This window comes from Polypterus senegalus, chromosome 3 (assembly GCF_016835505.1).
Source record: "Polypterus senegalus isolate Bchr_013 chromosome 3, ASM1683550v1, whole genome shotgun sequence".
Lineage (NCBI taxonomy): Eukaryota > Metazoa > Chordata > Cladistia > Polypteriformes > Polypteridae > Polypterus > Polypterus senegalus.
The window spans coordinates 95,555,643-95,571,894 of NC_053156.1; the positions used below are offsets into that span (position 1 = coordinate 95,555,643).

Consider the following 16,252-nt stretch of genomic DNA (forward strand, 5'->3'; position numbering starts at 1 on the left):
GTTTTCCTGATCCCCTTATCTCTAGTCTATTACCTTTTTTTTCCCCCAGTCATCTTGCTAATGGCTAATCCCATAATTTATTAACATATCTTGAGATAATTCAACAGTAACAGGGTCCTCTGGAATGATGAGGTTAGAACCCATCATGGCCTGTTGTGTGTACCACTTAAGGTACACTTGGCTCCCATGTTTTTTGTAGTAGGCAATTCTGATTCTTCCTGATGAACTTCGTAAGACATCTTTTTGATCTTTCTTTTCTGTAAAACCACTAAAATCAAAGATGCTACAAACAGACAAACAATAATCTTATTGCATTAACAAGGAAACGCAGCAAGAAATAAGCCAGAAAGACATTCCAAGGATGATGGCTAAATCTCCTAAATTTCAGACTTGGCATGCACATTAAAATGTAACAAAAGGTTTGAGTTTTAAAACTTTAAAAGTGAAATGCTAGTGTGTTTTCAATTATGGCAGGGAGACAAGTACTGTAGATAGATAGATAGATACTTTATTAATCCCAAGGGGAAATTCTCATACCCCAGCAGCAGCATACTGATAAAGAACAATATTAAATTAAAGAGTGATAACAATGAAGATCTAATAGACAGACAATATCTTTGTATAATGTTTACCCCACCCGGGTGGAAATGAAGACTCGCATAGTGTGGGGGAAGAACAATCTCCTCAGTCTGCAGGAGCAGTATGGTGACAGCAGTCTGTCACTGAAGCTGCTCCTCTGTCTGGAGACTATCCTGTTCAGTGGATGCAGTGGATTTTCCATGATTGATAGGAGCCTGCTCAGCGCCCGTCGCTCTGCCACGGATGTCAAACTGTCCTGCTCCGTGCCTACAACAGAGCCTGCCTTCCTCACCAGTTTGTCCAGGCGTGAGGCGTCCCTCTTCTTTATGCTGCCTCCCCAGCACACCACCATGTAGAAGATGGCACTCGCAACAACCGTCTGATAGAACATCTGCAGCATCTTATTGCAGATGTTGAAGAATGCCAGCCTTCTAAGGAAATCTAGTCAGCTCTGTCCTTTCTTACACAGAGCATCAATATTGGCAGTATTCTGTGAACAAAATCTCTAACAGGCTAAGCTATGAGCTAAGCTGAGGAAAGATGCAAAATCAGTTGAAGGACTTCCTTTTCCCAGCATCTGTACAAAAAAACTTTATGTTCTTAAAAATTTGTCACTTAACTTACCTATGCATAATTTATAAAAATATATGAAAGAATGGTAACATTTCCTTTTGCAACTAGTTACATTAAGGCTTTAAAATATAATAATAAAATCTCAATATAGACATGAGGACATATAGCAAAATGATGTGTTAAAAGTAGAGCATTATACATGATGATGGGGTTACTGGCAATTGAAACGATTTCAGAGTGGATAATCTAAAGTTCAAGGCAAAGATGGTAGCTTAAAAAGATTTCATAGTACAATGTGTGGTGCTAGACAAGACAAAAAATATTACTGGAATTACATTAATATTACAGCACCACCTTTAGAGTTGTCTAATAGGCTCTATCTGTGCAAGTAAATTCAAAATCGCTGACCAGATGAACATAAGCGGCAATGGCTTACATGTTGTAACAGTTATTTATTGACCATAATATTGTGCTGATTATATACTATGCAGAGAAAAATCCTTTTTAAGCACAAATACAATTAGGTGGTCTGAGACTAATATTTCTCTTCCGCCTGTATCATTAAATTGCAGAGCAAGTGATATTTTGACAAAGTGAATAGTTCAGAAGGCTTAACCATGAATATCCGTGTTGCCCAGCTTAAAATACAGACTCTACCAAAAAAAGTGCTCATGAACAACAAAGCCAGAATAAAGTAACTATAGATTTTAGTGTTGACAAAACACAGCCGATGGGTCACATATTGGATCTTACCATCACATTGTTGGGATGTGGACACGACCCATTGTATTTTTTCTTCCAAGGACTCAAAACATTAACTTGACACTGACTAGCACCCTGTAATGCACATGTTTTTTGCTAGATACTGTACATAGAAACTTTACTAATCCTGAAGGAAATTGCAGGGTTACAGAAGCAGACAAAAAAGACACAAATATATATATATATATATATATATATAATAATCTTAAGTATGCTAACAAGGTACAAATACACATATAACAAGAATTATATATTAGTAAAATAATAAAGTGTGGGTATTTATAAAGTGTAAAGTGATTAGAATTGCATATACTTATAAATTACAATTTCACAGTACAAGATATCAGTTACTGGCACAGTATTTTGTGTATGACATCATCGTCTGTTAAGGTGTCTGCCAGACCAGTTCAGTACCATTCAGCATGCAGAGAACAATACCACCTTGGATGAGGGATGACTGATTACTGAGTGTAGAAATTACCTCACATCGCGCTCCATGGAGGTGCACAGTTGTTCCAGTCTGTTACTGAAGGTGCTCCTTTGTTTAGTCAACACGTCACACAGGTGTTGAGAGTCATTGTCCAGAATAGTTGGCAGCTTCCTAAGTGATCTCTGCTGTACCACTTCCTTCTGTGAGCCCAGCCTGACACCCAATATTGAACTAGCCTTTTTAATCAGTTTTTCAGTCTGTTGGTGTAACCTGCACTAATGCTATTTCCCCATCATATTACCTCTTAGAGAAATATAGTAGCCACCATAGAAAACATGTTAAGAAAGACCTGCATACACCAAACGATCTCAACCTCCTTACAAAAATAAAGACACTCTGACCTTTCTTGTATACAGCCTCTGCATTGGAACTCTAGTCAATCCTGTCATCCAGATGCACCCGAGGTATTTGTATGTCCTTACTACTTCCACGTCTTCTCCATCAATACTGTGCTTGGTCATTATTTGTATTATGAAGAATATTACTCTGCGTTTGGTCATTATTTGTATTATGAAGAACATTACTCAGTGCTTCAGTTGTTTGGGCACTCTAATAGTATCTATCTAAAAATCTTAATATTTTGAATTTTTCTATTGTGTCCGCTAAATGCAAAACAAGAATCTACTCTAAACCAACGTACGATTAAGATGATTTTCTAGTTATTTAGTAGCTTATTACTACATCTTATGCATACCAAAAAAATAATGGCCTAGGAATCAATCAGCAGTTTAGTTTTGCAGTGATGGTTTTCTACTTTAATTTATGAATCTTGCTGAATATGAGAAAACGTGCATCTCAAAGACATAGGAAATGACCTGTATGTCTGTCATAATGTTTTGAAATTATTATCAATACAAATGTAGAAATAGTGTGGGAAAGTGAAAGTGATCAATAACATCAATCAATTATCAGTTTTGCTTTTGGCAATTCCAATAATTAATGAGAAAATTTTGAATGACTTCCTCTAACACTTTTCTGTAGATCGATAGTTCCAGCCATTAGAGTTACAATTGTCCAAAATACTTCCAGGGCAAGATCCAACCTGCGAACGTCATTATTTGTATTATGAAGAATATTACTCTGCGTTTGGTCATTATTTGTATTATGAAGAACATTACTCAGTGCTTCAGTTGTTTGGGCACTCTAATAGTATCTATCTAAAAATCTTAATATTTTGAATTTTTCTATTGTGTCCGCTAAATGCAAAACAAGAATCTACTCTAAACCAACGTACGATTAAGATGATTTTCTAGTTATTTAGTAGCTTATTACTACATCTTATGCATACCAAAAAAATAATGGCCTAGGAATCAATCAGCAGTTTAGTTTTGCAGTGATGGTTTTCTACTTTAATTTATGAATCTTGCTGAATATGAGAAAAAGTATTTTATATAGCATTTTACTAGAGGAAATAACATACCAAACTACAGCTATTTGCATATTTCTAAAGGCTGAAGGATTTGTTCAGGGTAACTCAGTGTGTCAGTAGTGAGGACTAAGAACACCTGATCACAGTGACTGCCTCCGGAAACGAGTAAATGGATAACACTGTGTTCATTGACAAGGAATAAAGACATAGCATATTTGGATATGTTTGGCTGTCATGGGAAAGTCACTATTTTCGTGTCTATTGTGCTTACAAAGGTGAGAACTGTGAGCATTCATCATTGGCTTTTAGACACTGTGGGTACTGCCTGATATGTCCTGAGGTTCTGCTGTACCTTCTTAATACAATGTTATACCATTATTTGGCTCCTAGAAAATTTATGTTTATATTTTACTTTTGTATAATATCCTATGAATGAGTTAAGTGAATAAGGTCAAAGACTGGAACACTCTGACACTTTCCCTTTATATTCCTAGGTTTATATAAATTTCATGAGCTCTGCTATTAGTGAATTTGAGAGCTGTACTGTGAGTTGAGATTTCTGTCTCAAGCATATTGTAAGAAGACAGAATACCAAAATAAGATGATTATTCTGGTTTTGCGTAGTCTCAATCAGGCAACATATTTTTAGATTGCGTTATTCATAGGGATAAACATCCCAATGTCATATTAAATGTACAGTACAAAAGGCAACTGCTAAAGCTTTATATTACATTGATTTAGAACTCAAAGACTCTGGTTCATATAGCAATAAATGTCATTCTGTAGTCAATATACTGTATGCTATGATGCAGTGATAAAAAAAAATGGGGATTCATTATTAAAACACACAAAAAGCACCATATGGTAACTGATAAAGATTATGAGTCTCTCTCTCTGTCTCTCTCTTATTGAGAAAATAGTATATAATAGTAGGCTGGCTATAAAAATGTACATTCTTTAGAATTCCTCTTTTTCTATTTTCACTTCTGCTGTCTTTTTCCTGCTTACATGTCCTAAGCATGTTTCAAGCTATTCATTCTTTCAGTCTTTGGGAATTGGTTGCTGAAGTGGTGATGTAACTCCTGGCAGAGGCTGGACATAACCAGTTTACAGAGGAGGCTGCGCCCAATAACTGGTGCCTGTGCCTAATGAGCTGGCATAGCTCTTCTCAGATCGGTGCTCTTTTTTCAAAAGGTTAATTTTTCTTATGCACATTACTCCACTGAATGAGTATCCTCTCTCACGCATCTTTGTGCAAAGCAAAAAAAAGACGGCAGTCCCTAATGAAATAGGTCAGTAATCCACAGCGGTCTCAGTGATACTGTACCATTCCCCAGGAAACGATGCTGACATGGACAGTGTGAAACTGGGGAGAAAAGTGCAGTATTATCCCCTGGGTATTTTCTGTCTCTCAATAAAGAACTGTTTCAAGAAAGTTTGCAACAGTGAGTTAATGAATGGCAGTGATTGTTAGAAAATGATCCTCTTAAAATACTGCAGCTTTGCTCTCTTGTTCATCAATGCATGACTGCAAGAACAAAGGAGGATTTTGTTCTAATGTGATGCGCTCACACAATAAAACCGTGTCTCTATATCTGCAGTGTATTAGGGTGCAATATCGAGGAGGCAGAAGTGACTGGAAGCCAGGAGATTTCTAATAGCCTTTGGCTCACCTGATTGATCTGGATTATTTTTCCTCTGAATAACTGTATAACTGAAGAAAAACAAGAGGGCATCCATCATAACTGATATATAATGATATATAATAATATAAATCAATGAGTATTTTTTTAGGTTAAATCACTGGATACTTATTGCTTGTTTTGTTGTATGATAGTGCAAAAGGCAGCCTGCTTGGTACAGTGTGATATTTGTTGTGACATAGTGTAAATGAAGACAGTGACTCAAAATCCCACTCCTGTATCACTTTGTGTCATTTAACACTTCTTTAGGTTAGCCTCATGAAATGTCTCTATATATTGTGCTGAATGGAAACAAGATGCTCTCTATCAGAACTTGCTTGAAGAAGGGGACTGAGCTGCCTCGAAAGCTTGCATATTGTAATTTGTTCAGTTAGCTAATAATAGGTGTCATGTTGCTTGACTTCTCATTGCATCCATAATGGCTAATATGGTTCAATACTCTACTACAAATGAAATCTAGAAAGACTAGAGGTCAACGTGCATCTCAAAGACATAGGAAATGACCTGTATGTCTGTCATAATGTTTTGAAATTATTATCAATACAAATGTAGAAATAGTGTGGGAAAGTGAAAGTGATCAATAACATCAATCAATTATCAGTTTTGCTTTTGGCAATTCCAATAATTAATGAGAAAATTTTGAATGACTTCCTCTAACACTTTTCTGTAGATTGATAGTTCCAGCCATTAGAGTTACAATTGTCCAAAATACTTCCAGGGCAAGATCCAACCTGCGAACGCTGCAATCAGGTTCCAGCCTCACTGGGTCACATGTTTTAGGCCTGCACCAAATTAACATCATTTTGGACCAAAATCTTTAAATGCCTATCAGACAGCCTTGGTGTTACAATCCCTCCTAACCCATTAACAGCTGTGCTTGGTGTACTCCTAGATGGGCTTAAAGTGGAGAAGGACAAACAAACTGTAGATACCTTTACTACACTACTGGCACGCAGACTTATCTTGCTCAACTGAAAGAATCCTAACTCTCCTATTCTATGTCAGTGGGTATCTGATGTTGTATACTATTTGAAACTGGAAAAAATCAAATTCGTACTTAGAGGATCTGTGCAGAACTTTTTCAAAACCTGGCAGGATGTAATCAATAACATTTTAGAATAAGCTCTTAAAGCACCGAGGAAGCAAATTCTCTCCACTTTTTCTTTTTTTTTTTCTCCATTTATTTTTATGAACTTATTAATTAATCTATTTACTTATTTTTACTAGCTTTAAGTTTTACTCTGCTGGCTTAGCTTTGTTTCTCAGGGGTGGGGGTTGATTTGTTTTCAATCTTATTTTTGTAAAAATTGATTTATTTGTGTGGAATGTTGTGTGATTTCAATAAAATCAATAAAATAAAAAAAAGTCAATATCAAGGGAAATGAAGTTCACTTGTTTTAATAAAAAGAATAATGCACTTTATGTCGATATTAAAGCAGTTATATTTTATGTATAACAATAAATTATAAGACAGATGTGACTAAATTTAACACAGATTAGGCCTTTTCAGGTTTTCCTCAAGTTTCTTGATTTTTCTTTTGAACTTAGAGTGTGGCATGACAGTCAGCCTAGCTTGAAGGCACAGCAATGAGTGAAAGAGGTCTAAGCAATTTGAAGTGGGTTTTTTTTTTCAAAATTAGTCAAGCTTTTAAAAGATAGAAGTTTCCCTGATACAGTCATGTACTTCGTACACACTAAAAGTAAAACATGACAAAGCAGGTCTTCAGCTGGCTGTTTATGAGAAATTTTGCATTCTTGTTTGTCTTGGCACAGACGTTTTTTTGATATCAAGCCTTTAAGGATGATGTCTGTTATCATGTGGTGTTTTTTTTTTTGTTAGTCCAGGTTCAAGAGAAGATTTTAGTCTGATTTGGAGCACAATCTTTGTCTTTACCATATTGTTTTGTTACGGTGATTTTGTGTCATCATCTTGAGTTTGCTGTTAGATTCTTTGCTGTGTCCCCTAAAACTTCTTAGGGGAAAAGAGTGACTATTTCTGGAACAAGAGAAGTTATCTTTTTGAAGTAATGTTTCTTCTTAGTCTACTCATACTGGGCTTAGTCACTGGCACAGAGCTTGGCTTGTAAGAGATGGATCTTAGCGCAAGTTTAGGGTATCTAGCTCTAAACCTCTATGGAGAGTAGCTTCCAGGACCAGAAAAAAAAAAACGGCTTTCTGCTCACTAGTGTTATGAAGATAGATAGATAGATAGATAGATAGATAGATAGATAGATAGATAGATAGATAGATAGATAGATAGATACTTTATTAATCCCAAGGGGAAATTCACATAATCCAGCAGCAGCAAACTGATACAAAAAAAACAATATTAAATTAAATAGTAATAAAAATGCAGGTAAAACAGACAATAACTTTGACTAATGTTAACATTTAAGGGTGGAAATGAAGAGTCGCATAGTGAGGGGGAGGAACGATCTCCTCAGTCTGTCAGTGGAGCAGGACAGTTACAGCAGTCTGTCACTGAAGCTGCTCCTCTGTCTGGAGGTAATACTGTTTAGTGGATGCAGTGGATTCTCCATGATTGACAGGAGCCTGCTCAGCGCCCGTCTCTCTGCCACGAATGTCAAACTGTCCAGCTCCATGCCTACAATAGAGCCAGGCGTGAGGCGTCCCTCTTCTTTATGCTGCCTCCCCAGCACACCACTGCGTAGAAGAGGTCACTCGCCACAACTGTCTGTCCGTCCTCTCTTGCACAGAGCATCAGTATTGGCAGTCCAGTCCAATTTACCCATGAGGGGCCTGGGTCTCCCAAAATCCACCACCAGTTCCTTGGTTTTGCTGGTGTTCAGGTGTAAGTGGTTTGAGTTACACCATTTAACAATTTATGAAATAGATAAACACAAGATGACAAAAATTGTTTAATTCCTCTAAAAGAACCACAGACCTTTAAAAGGTTTCAAATGATCAAAATACTTTAAATATCCTTAAAAATCTACAAAAATGCTATTTAGGGGGAGTGTAACCACAGAACGTCTGGCTCAATAAGACAAATCCAAAAAGTAATTGTTTTATTATAATGCAAGAATTTCTTTATTAAAAAATGGACAGGCAAAAATGGTAAAGACCAAAATTAGGAAAAAGAATTTGCCTAAAAAGGCAATCCAAAACGATCAAGCATAAAATCATACTTAAGTATTGAAAATCCAGTACAAAGGACTCCAGAACCAAAAAATCAATACTTACAATGTGTATTCTCCCAGTGTTAATCAATGAACCCCTACTGGGGCCATCTCTATTAACTAAGTATAAAGTTTAAGGGTGGTCCAAGCAGCAGTGACATCACTGCCACAACTCAAGAAATGAAAATAAACAACATAAAAACACAACAATTACAAATGAAATAATTAAACAACACAATATCAAGGAGAAATATAATTTTACAAAAGGCAAAACAAAAACAAGAATAGAATGAACAAAATAATAAAAATTCTAAAACAATAAATATTTAGGGCAGCCATATTTGTCAATGTATTTTGTGTTTGTATTTTCTTAGTTGACTGATTGTCTCAGTACTGTTTATGTGTAGGCTAATCATGGCAGCAGGTGCACCACATGACTGACCTCCAAATATTGGGCAAAATGATCCTATGTGTGGGAGTGTTTCAACTGAAAATCTTAAAAAAATGGTTTCTCATTGTGTTAAAAACAGATGGTGCTTTAAAGAAAGCCCTAGCTCAATGCATGAACACCTGAATAGAAAGCATTATGGAAGTACAGCAACAGACAATGGTTATTAACCCACTCACACTTCCTTAGCAGTTCGACAATAGTTCTTTTAATGTTCTGAAGCCAGTTATCTTGAGTAATTCATGCTAGTGACTAGTGTTGGGACGATAGTTATAGGCATGGCATTTCTTGGGACAGAACAGATAATTTGTCAGATAAATGTACTTGTCATTTGTCACCATTATTACTTGTGAGTGAGCTTTAGTAAAATAATGTTTCAATTAATCCACCCATCCATCCATTATCCAATCTGCTATATCCTAACTACAGGGGTCTGCTGGAGCCAGTCCCAGCCAACATAGGGTGCAAGGCAGGAAATAAACCCCAGGCGGGGTGCCAGCCTACCGTAGGGCACACACACACACACACACACACACACACACACCCACACCCACACACCAAGCACACACTAGGTACAATTTTAGGATCGCCAATGCACCTAACCTAACCTAACACGCAGACATGGGGAGAACATGCAAACTCCATGCAGGGTGGACCCGAGAAGCGAATCCGGGTCTCCTAACTGCGAGGCAGTAGCGCTACCCACTGTGCCACCGTGTCACCCTGTTTCAATTAATAAACTAACTAAATACTATAGACTAGTCTGTAAAATGGGAGCACGGTGGCACAGTAATAGTGCTGCTGTCTTGAAGTAAAGAGATCAGGGTTAGCTTCCGGGCTCTTTCATACATGGATTTTGCATGTTCTCCCCATGTATGAGTGGGTTTCCCCTGGGTGTTCTAGATTCCTCCCATAGTCCAAAGACATGCAGGTTAGGTGAATTGGTGACACCTAATGAGTGTTTGGTGTGTGCATGAGTGTTTGCCCTGCGATGGACTGGCACCTTGTCCAGGATTTTTTCCTGCATTGCGCCTTATGCTACTTGGTATAGGATCCTATTCCCCACACCATTACTAATATTCTCATTAAAGGGTAATCTACATTATTCTGACCCCAATGTAACCATACTGTGGAAATTCATCAGTTTAGATACTTGACGCTGCATCTGCCTCAGCACATTGTCACAAATAATTCCAGAGCAAGGCATAAACAGAGAGCACACTAGCCACAGGACAGGATGTGTATCCATGGCAGTCAAAGTAAGACATTATTCAGGCATTTTGCTGTAGGGATAAAGGAGCCCCAGTTGTGTTTCCTAACACATTTCTGCTAAATAATTCATTAACTGAATGTTCTCAGTGTCGAGATATGCAGCATTATTCATAATAGCACTCAGTTATGTATTTATTCTCTCCTTTGCTACTATCTCCATGAGTCCAGAGTGTGTCCCTTAACTGAGCTTGCCTTTTTAATTAGCTTGTTGATTCAGTGAGCCTCTCTTAAAGTGATGGTACCAGCTCAACACTGGCACTGGCCATCACAGAGTTGTAGAAGATGTGGAAGATGTCACTTCCCACATTAAAGGAACACAGTCTGCTAAGGAAGAAGAGCCTTCTCTGCCCTTCTTACATAGTTTGTCCATGTTCTGGGACCAGTCCAATTTGTCATTGATTTGAAACCCCAAGTACTTCTAGGAGTTCACCACATCCAGTTCCTGAATGGTGACTGGACATGGAGGCTGTTTGGTATGGTAAAAGGTGATAAAAAGTTCTTTTTTAAGGTTTTGCTGATGTTAAGTTGCAGACAGACAAGAAAAGTGCTACCCATTATATGTTCTTCAAAATTTATTATGAACTGGAGATGAATTAGGATAATTGTATTCCTTATGTTACTTATAAACTGCATTTGTATTCATTTCTTGAATATTTTAATTTATTTTGCAATACTAGCAACCACTCTATGGGCAACACATTAACAAACTGGCAGGGAAAAAGGATGTATACCCTTTTTATAGTGTGTGCCAGAGCCATAATACCACCTGAATGTAAGTACATGTCAACAGCACCAACAGAAGTACTACTCCCTTAAGTTTCAAGAGTTTCAAATCTGGCCAGCTTCCATGTCAGCATGCCTTTTTATACTTTTCAGTTTTAATGCCACATTCCAAAAATGTGCAGGTGTGGTTCATCAGCATTTTAACCATTTCAGGGCTGAACTCGACTTATGTCAAAAATTCAGGGGTAGAGGACAGTAATCGGCTGTAAACTGTGATGAAACTCGCCCTTATGTTTTAGTTCGACTCTCTTTGCTAGAAGGAAAGTTAAGTAGCTTTGTTGATTTAACCTCGATTCCCTATGTGAGTAACAAAGAGCAAACGGCCTCTAAAATGGCATCGACATCTGGCAAGAGACTAAACACTCCATGGACGTTTCACATATTATCGTTGAATCAGACTGACTTTTCGGACTTAGAATTTGATGCAAGTGATCAGGAGATGGATATTGAAAATGAAAGTGAGATACCAGCATCAGCTGATCAGGCCCCAGTTGATTGTGGCGCTGAACACGTTTGTGCAGCCGATACGCCAACAGCAGCATTTGCCTGGGAGGACCACCACTTATGATGACAAAAGGTTCAAACCGTATTGCGTCACACTGCGACTGCCACTGCTGCCTTACTGTGCATTCCTGCTGGCCATTGTGGTGCCCCTGAGCAGCCACTGCCAACAGAGATGTCAAACATGCGCCAACAGCAGCCACAGCACGTAGCAACAGACATTTTATGTTGATCTATGTGTGAAACCATTGCTTTGTGTGCTTTTCAGAAAACTGAGTTTTCTGGCAAAAATATTCAGCTCTCAAAGAGTTAAGATTAGACTAGTGTTTAAATTAATGCAATTAGTCCATTCCTTGAACCCAGCTAATTCAATATCATGATTGAGATAAGCCAAAGTCTGTCCTGACAACACAGGGCACAATGCAGGAGCGACCCAGTGTTAGATACTACCTGTCACAGAGTACACTCATGCACACACTCACACTCAACCACACCAGGTCTAGATAAAGTTACCAGTTAACTAAGCTTGCAAAACTTTGGGATGTATTAGGAAACTGGGGTACCTGGGAGAAAAAAAAAGAAAAAAAAGAAACAATCTTTGGGGAGAATGTGTGAATGTTACAAAGAGGGAATGATCAAATGATGATATAGACCAAAGTTCCAGTAAGTCTTTAGCATTAACTGCGGAATGCTAAATACAAGTAAGGGCATAGTGTGCAGGGAGATGAATTGTCACAAATACAGTGCATCCAGAAAGTATTCACAGCGCATCACTTTTTCCACATTTTCTTATGTTACAGCCTTATTCCAAAATGGATTAAATTCATTTTTTTCCTCAGAATTCTACACACAACACCCCATAATGACAAAGTGAAAAAAGTTTACTTGAGATTTTTGCAAATGTAATAAAAATAAAAAAATTGAGAAATCACATGTACATAAGTATTCACAGCCTTTGCTCAATACTCTGTCGATGCACCTTTGCCAGTAATTATAGCCTCAAGTCTTTTTGAATATGATGATCAAGCTTCACACCAAAGGGTTCAATCTTTGTTTCATCAGACCAGAGAATTTTGTTTCTAATGGTCTGAGAGTCCTTCAGGTGCCTTTTGGCAAACTCCAGGCGTGCTGCCATGTGCCTTTTACTAAGGAGTGGCTTCCGTCTGGCCACTCTACCATACAGGCCTGATTGATGGATTGCTGCAGAGATGGTTGTCCTTCTGGAAGGTTCTCCTCTCTCCACAAAGGACCTCTGGAGCTCTGACACAGTGACCATTGGGTTCTTGGTCACCTCCCTGACTAAGGCCCTTCTCCCCCGATCGCTCAGTTCAGATGGCCGGCCAGCTCTAGGAAGAGTCCTGGTGGTTTCGAACTTCTTCCACTTACGGATGATGGAGGCCACTGTGCTCATTGGGACCATCAAAGCAGCAGAAATTGTTCTGTAACCTTCCCCAGATTTGTGCCTCTAGACAATCCTGTCTCGGAGGTCTACAGACAATTCCTTTGACTTCATGCTTGGTTTGTGCTCTGACATGAACTGTCAACTGTGGGACCTTATATAGACAGGTGTGTGCCTTTCCAAATCATGTCCAATCAACTGAATTTACCACAGGTGGACTCCAATTAAGCTGCAGAAACATCTCAAGGATGATCAGGGGAAACAGGATGCACCTGAGCTCAATTTTGAGCTTCATGGCAAAGGCTGTGAATACTTATGTACATGTGCTTTCTCAATTTTTTTATTTTTAATAAATTTGCAAAAATCTCAAGTAAACTTTTTTCATGTTGTCATTATGGAGTGTTGTGTGTAGAATTCTGAGGAAAAAATTAATTTAATCCATTTTGGAATAAGGCTGTAACATAACAAAATGTGGAAAAAGTGATGCGCTGTGAATACAGTACTTTCCGGATGCACTGTATGTGACCAAAGATAAAAAGACTGGGAGATAAAGAGAAAGACGAACAATAGGTTGGTAAAAAAGAGTAAGCCATCCTGTCAGGGCGGTTTTCTTTGTTTATTTGTTCTGTCAGGTTACTTCCTTCCTTCTGTGTTTGGAGTATACCACAGACCTCCTACTGTACAGTAGACCTCTTCTTGTGAAACAATGGTGATGTTTACTTTCTGTCAGATCCTGATTATCAGAAAGAAATTATGGACAATTGATCCTGCCTGTTGTGTTTTTTTTTCTGTAAATTGTATGTTTTCACTTCTTGATCATTTTCACTCTTATTCTTTTTATAATCTTGCTTGTCAGTTCTGTTGTTTACAATGCTTTTCTCAAAAACCCAAACCTGATTTCAAAACTGCCAATCTTAGTGATACATGAAATCAAGAAATGATTTCTTTTCCAGCTGAGAAAGCGCCACCAGGTCCAGCTCCCCTGTTTATTCAGACATGACTGCTTACCCTTTGTCTATTTTTAAAATAGGTTCACATTTCATATTTTATACATATCTGACCTTTATTGGTTGTCTGAAGCCGGTGTGCTCTCTGGTTACATTATTAAATGTTTTACTCAGATATTTTATTCTGCTTGGCTGTCCTCTCAAATTCATCCTACTAGATATGTTTTTTTTTTAACAATTAAAAAAATGCTTCATTGCAATGACTTGGCATCTAGTTGATAGAAAAATCTAGAAACTTAGTTGCTTCTCTTTTAATTTATTAGGCCTACCTCACACACCTCATTACTCTTATGTTCTTTAAACTGAGAAAGCTTTATTCTCTCCTGTTTGTAAAATTAGTTTGCCTCCTGTATATTTTCCATAACCAAAATTATCAAAAAGGTTTGCCTGTTCAGGAAACACATGGGGAAGATGAAAAAAGGTAGAAAATACATATCAAAAAGTTATGTCCTGGTTACCATCACATATTTAAAAGAAATTGGTACTATTATCTATAATCTATGTTCAGTAATGGAGCAGAAGATGCAAAAAGAGGCCCAGTTGCATCACATACAAAATAGAAAGAGATTGTAAATCACATGCAGGGCATTTCAAAATAAAAACTGCATACATTTCACAAACAAACTCTGCAGCCCTGTAGGGCTTCACTAAGCAAACTGCACTGTCCATTTGTCTGGTGGGGTGGTTCTCTTTAGTCTCCCACCTCAACAGGTACTGCTAACATTGGAAGACATCTGCTAGTGTGGCCTTCCCACTGTTCTGTCTCTATTGTACTACCCTCTGCCCTGTGCCATTCCTGTGACATACATGACCCTAGCAATGTCTTACTCTGGCTCATCCATTTTATTAACCTGTATTACTCATTTTAATAAAGAAAAAACTGTTACATGTTCTTGTATTATGGTAAGCAGATGCGCTGCAATGTTTTATCTTATTATTTATAATTTATATCATTTGTAATTTAATCTAAAATACATTTTCATTCACTTTGTGGAGGTGCAGTGTATCAAAGACAATTTAAAAAGTTACTGTATATTCCAGGGATTTTATCAGATTGACTTCTCAGTCCTCCTAATTGAGTCTGCATAAATCCAAGATGGCTAGCTGCACTTGTCCCCTGGGTTATGTTTCTTTTAGCTTTACACTCCCTACACGTTATGCCTTAATGATATGAGTCAGGCTTAGACTTTGTTTTGGTTTTCACTTTTTCTCATTAGAAGACCATTAGAGGTTATGGGAGATGTGTCAGGTTGCATCAGTGCAAAGCACTGGATTCCTCAGTAACAAGGGCCTATGTGATCCTTTGTTTTAAGCAAAAGCCTGTCTTTACCCAAACTGCACTGAAACATTAAAATGGAGACCGTTGGAATGAAGACTGCTTGAATAACAAAAAAAACATGGCACAGCTTTTCTGTATGCGTTTTACAAATCCTCATCTTTTACTTTGCATGCAAACAGTGTGGTTGAGTGACAAAGGAACAGAATTACAGAATGAAATCCCATCTCTGGCTCACCAAATAATATAAAACCCCAAAGATGTAAATTGCAACACCTCATTCTACCTTTTGCCTGATACCCATGATGTCCTGATGTTGTCCTTGTCTCTGGTCCAAAGCTCAGCAGCATGAATTGTGATGAATGTTCACTTTCTCTCTCTCTCTCTCTCTCGCTTGGTCAGTTTGTGCAGCTCCTTCATTTATAATGCATAACTGCATAAAAAGGAAAGGATAACAAGTGTTAAAAAAGGCTTTACTCAACTGAGAATGTTAAAAAGTCAACAGCGTATACAGTACACTAACTTTTTATTTATACCCTATTAGCATGCAGCTCAGTTTTATGAAATTTATTTGCAGTTTTACAAATATGTAGTTTTTTTGTGGACACAGCCAATTGTTGTTGTTTGTGTATTATTAAGTGGCATCCTTAAACAAAATTGAGATTTTGGTGGCACTACAAAAAAATTACAAAGAACCAGTTGTATTTTTCCTACAGGTTTACAGTACATTATCTAATCTGCTGATCTAGTTCAGAGTCACGATAGACTAGATCAGTGTTTCCCAACCTCGGTCCTGTGGCCCCCCTGTGGCTGCAGGTTTTTGTTCCGACCAGCTTGTTTTTAATTGGACTCCTGGGCTAATTAAGTGATGTGTTATCTACCAAGTTGTGTGTTTTGGGAACAATATAGAAATTACAAAACTTAAGTTTGGCAAAAAAAAAAAATATATA

At 37.7% G+C, this 16,252-nt stretch overlaps 1 protein-coding gene across 1 annotated transcript in view; it reads left to right on the forward strand.

Annotated features, from left to right (window-relative positions):
- slc35f1 (solute carrier family 35 member F1) overlaps positions 1–16,252 on the forward strand; it is a 417,452-nt gene that overhangs the window by 65,058 nt on the left and 336,142 nt on the right. The window lies entirely within an intron of this gene.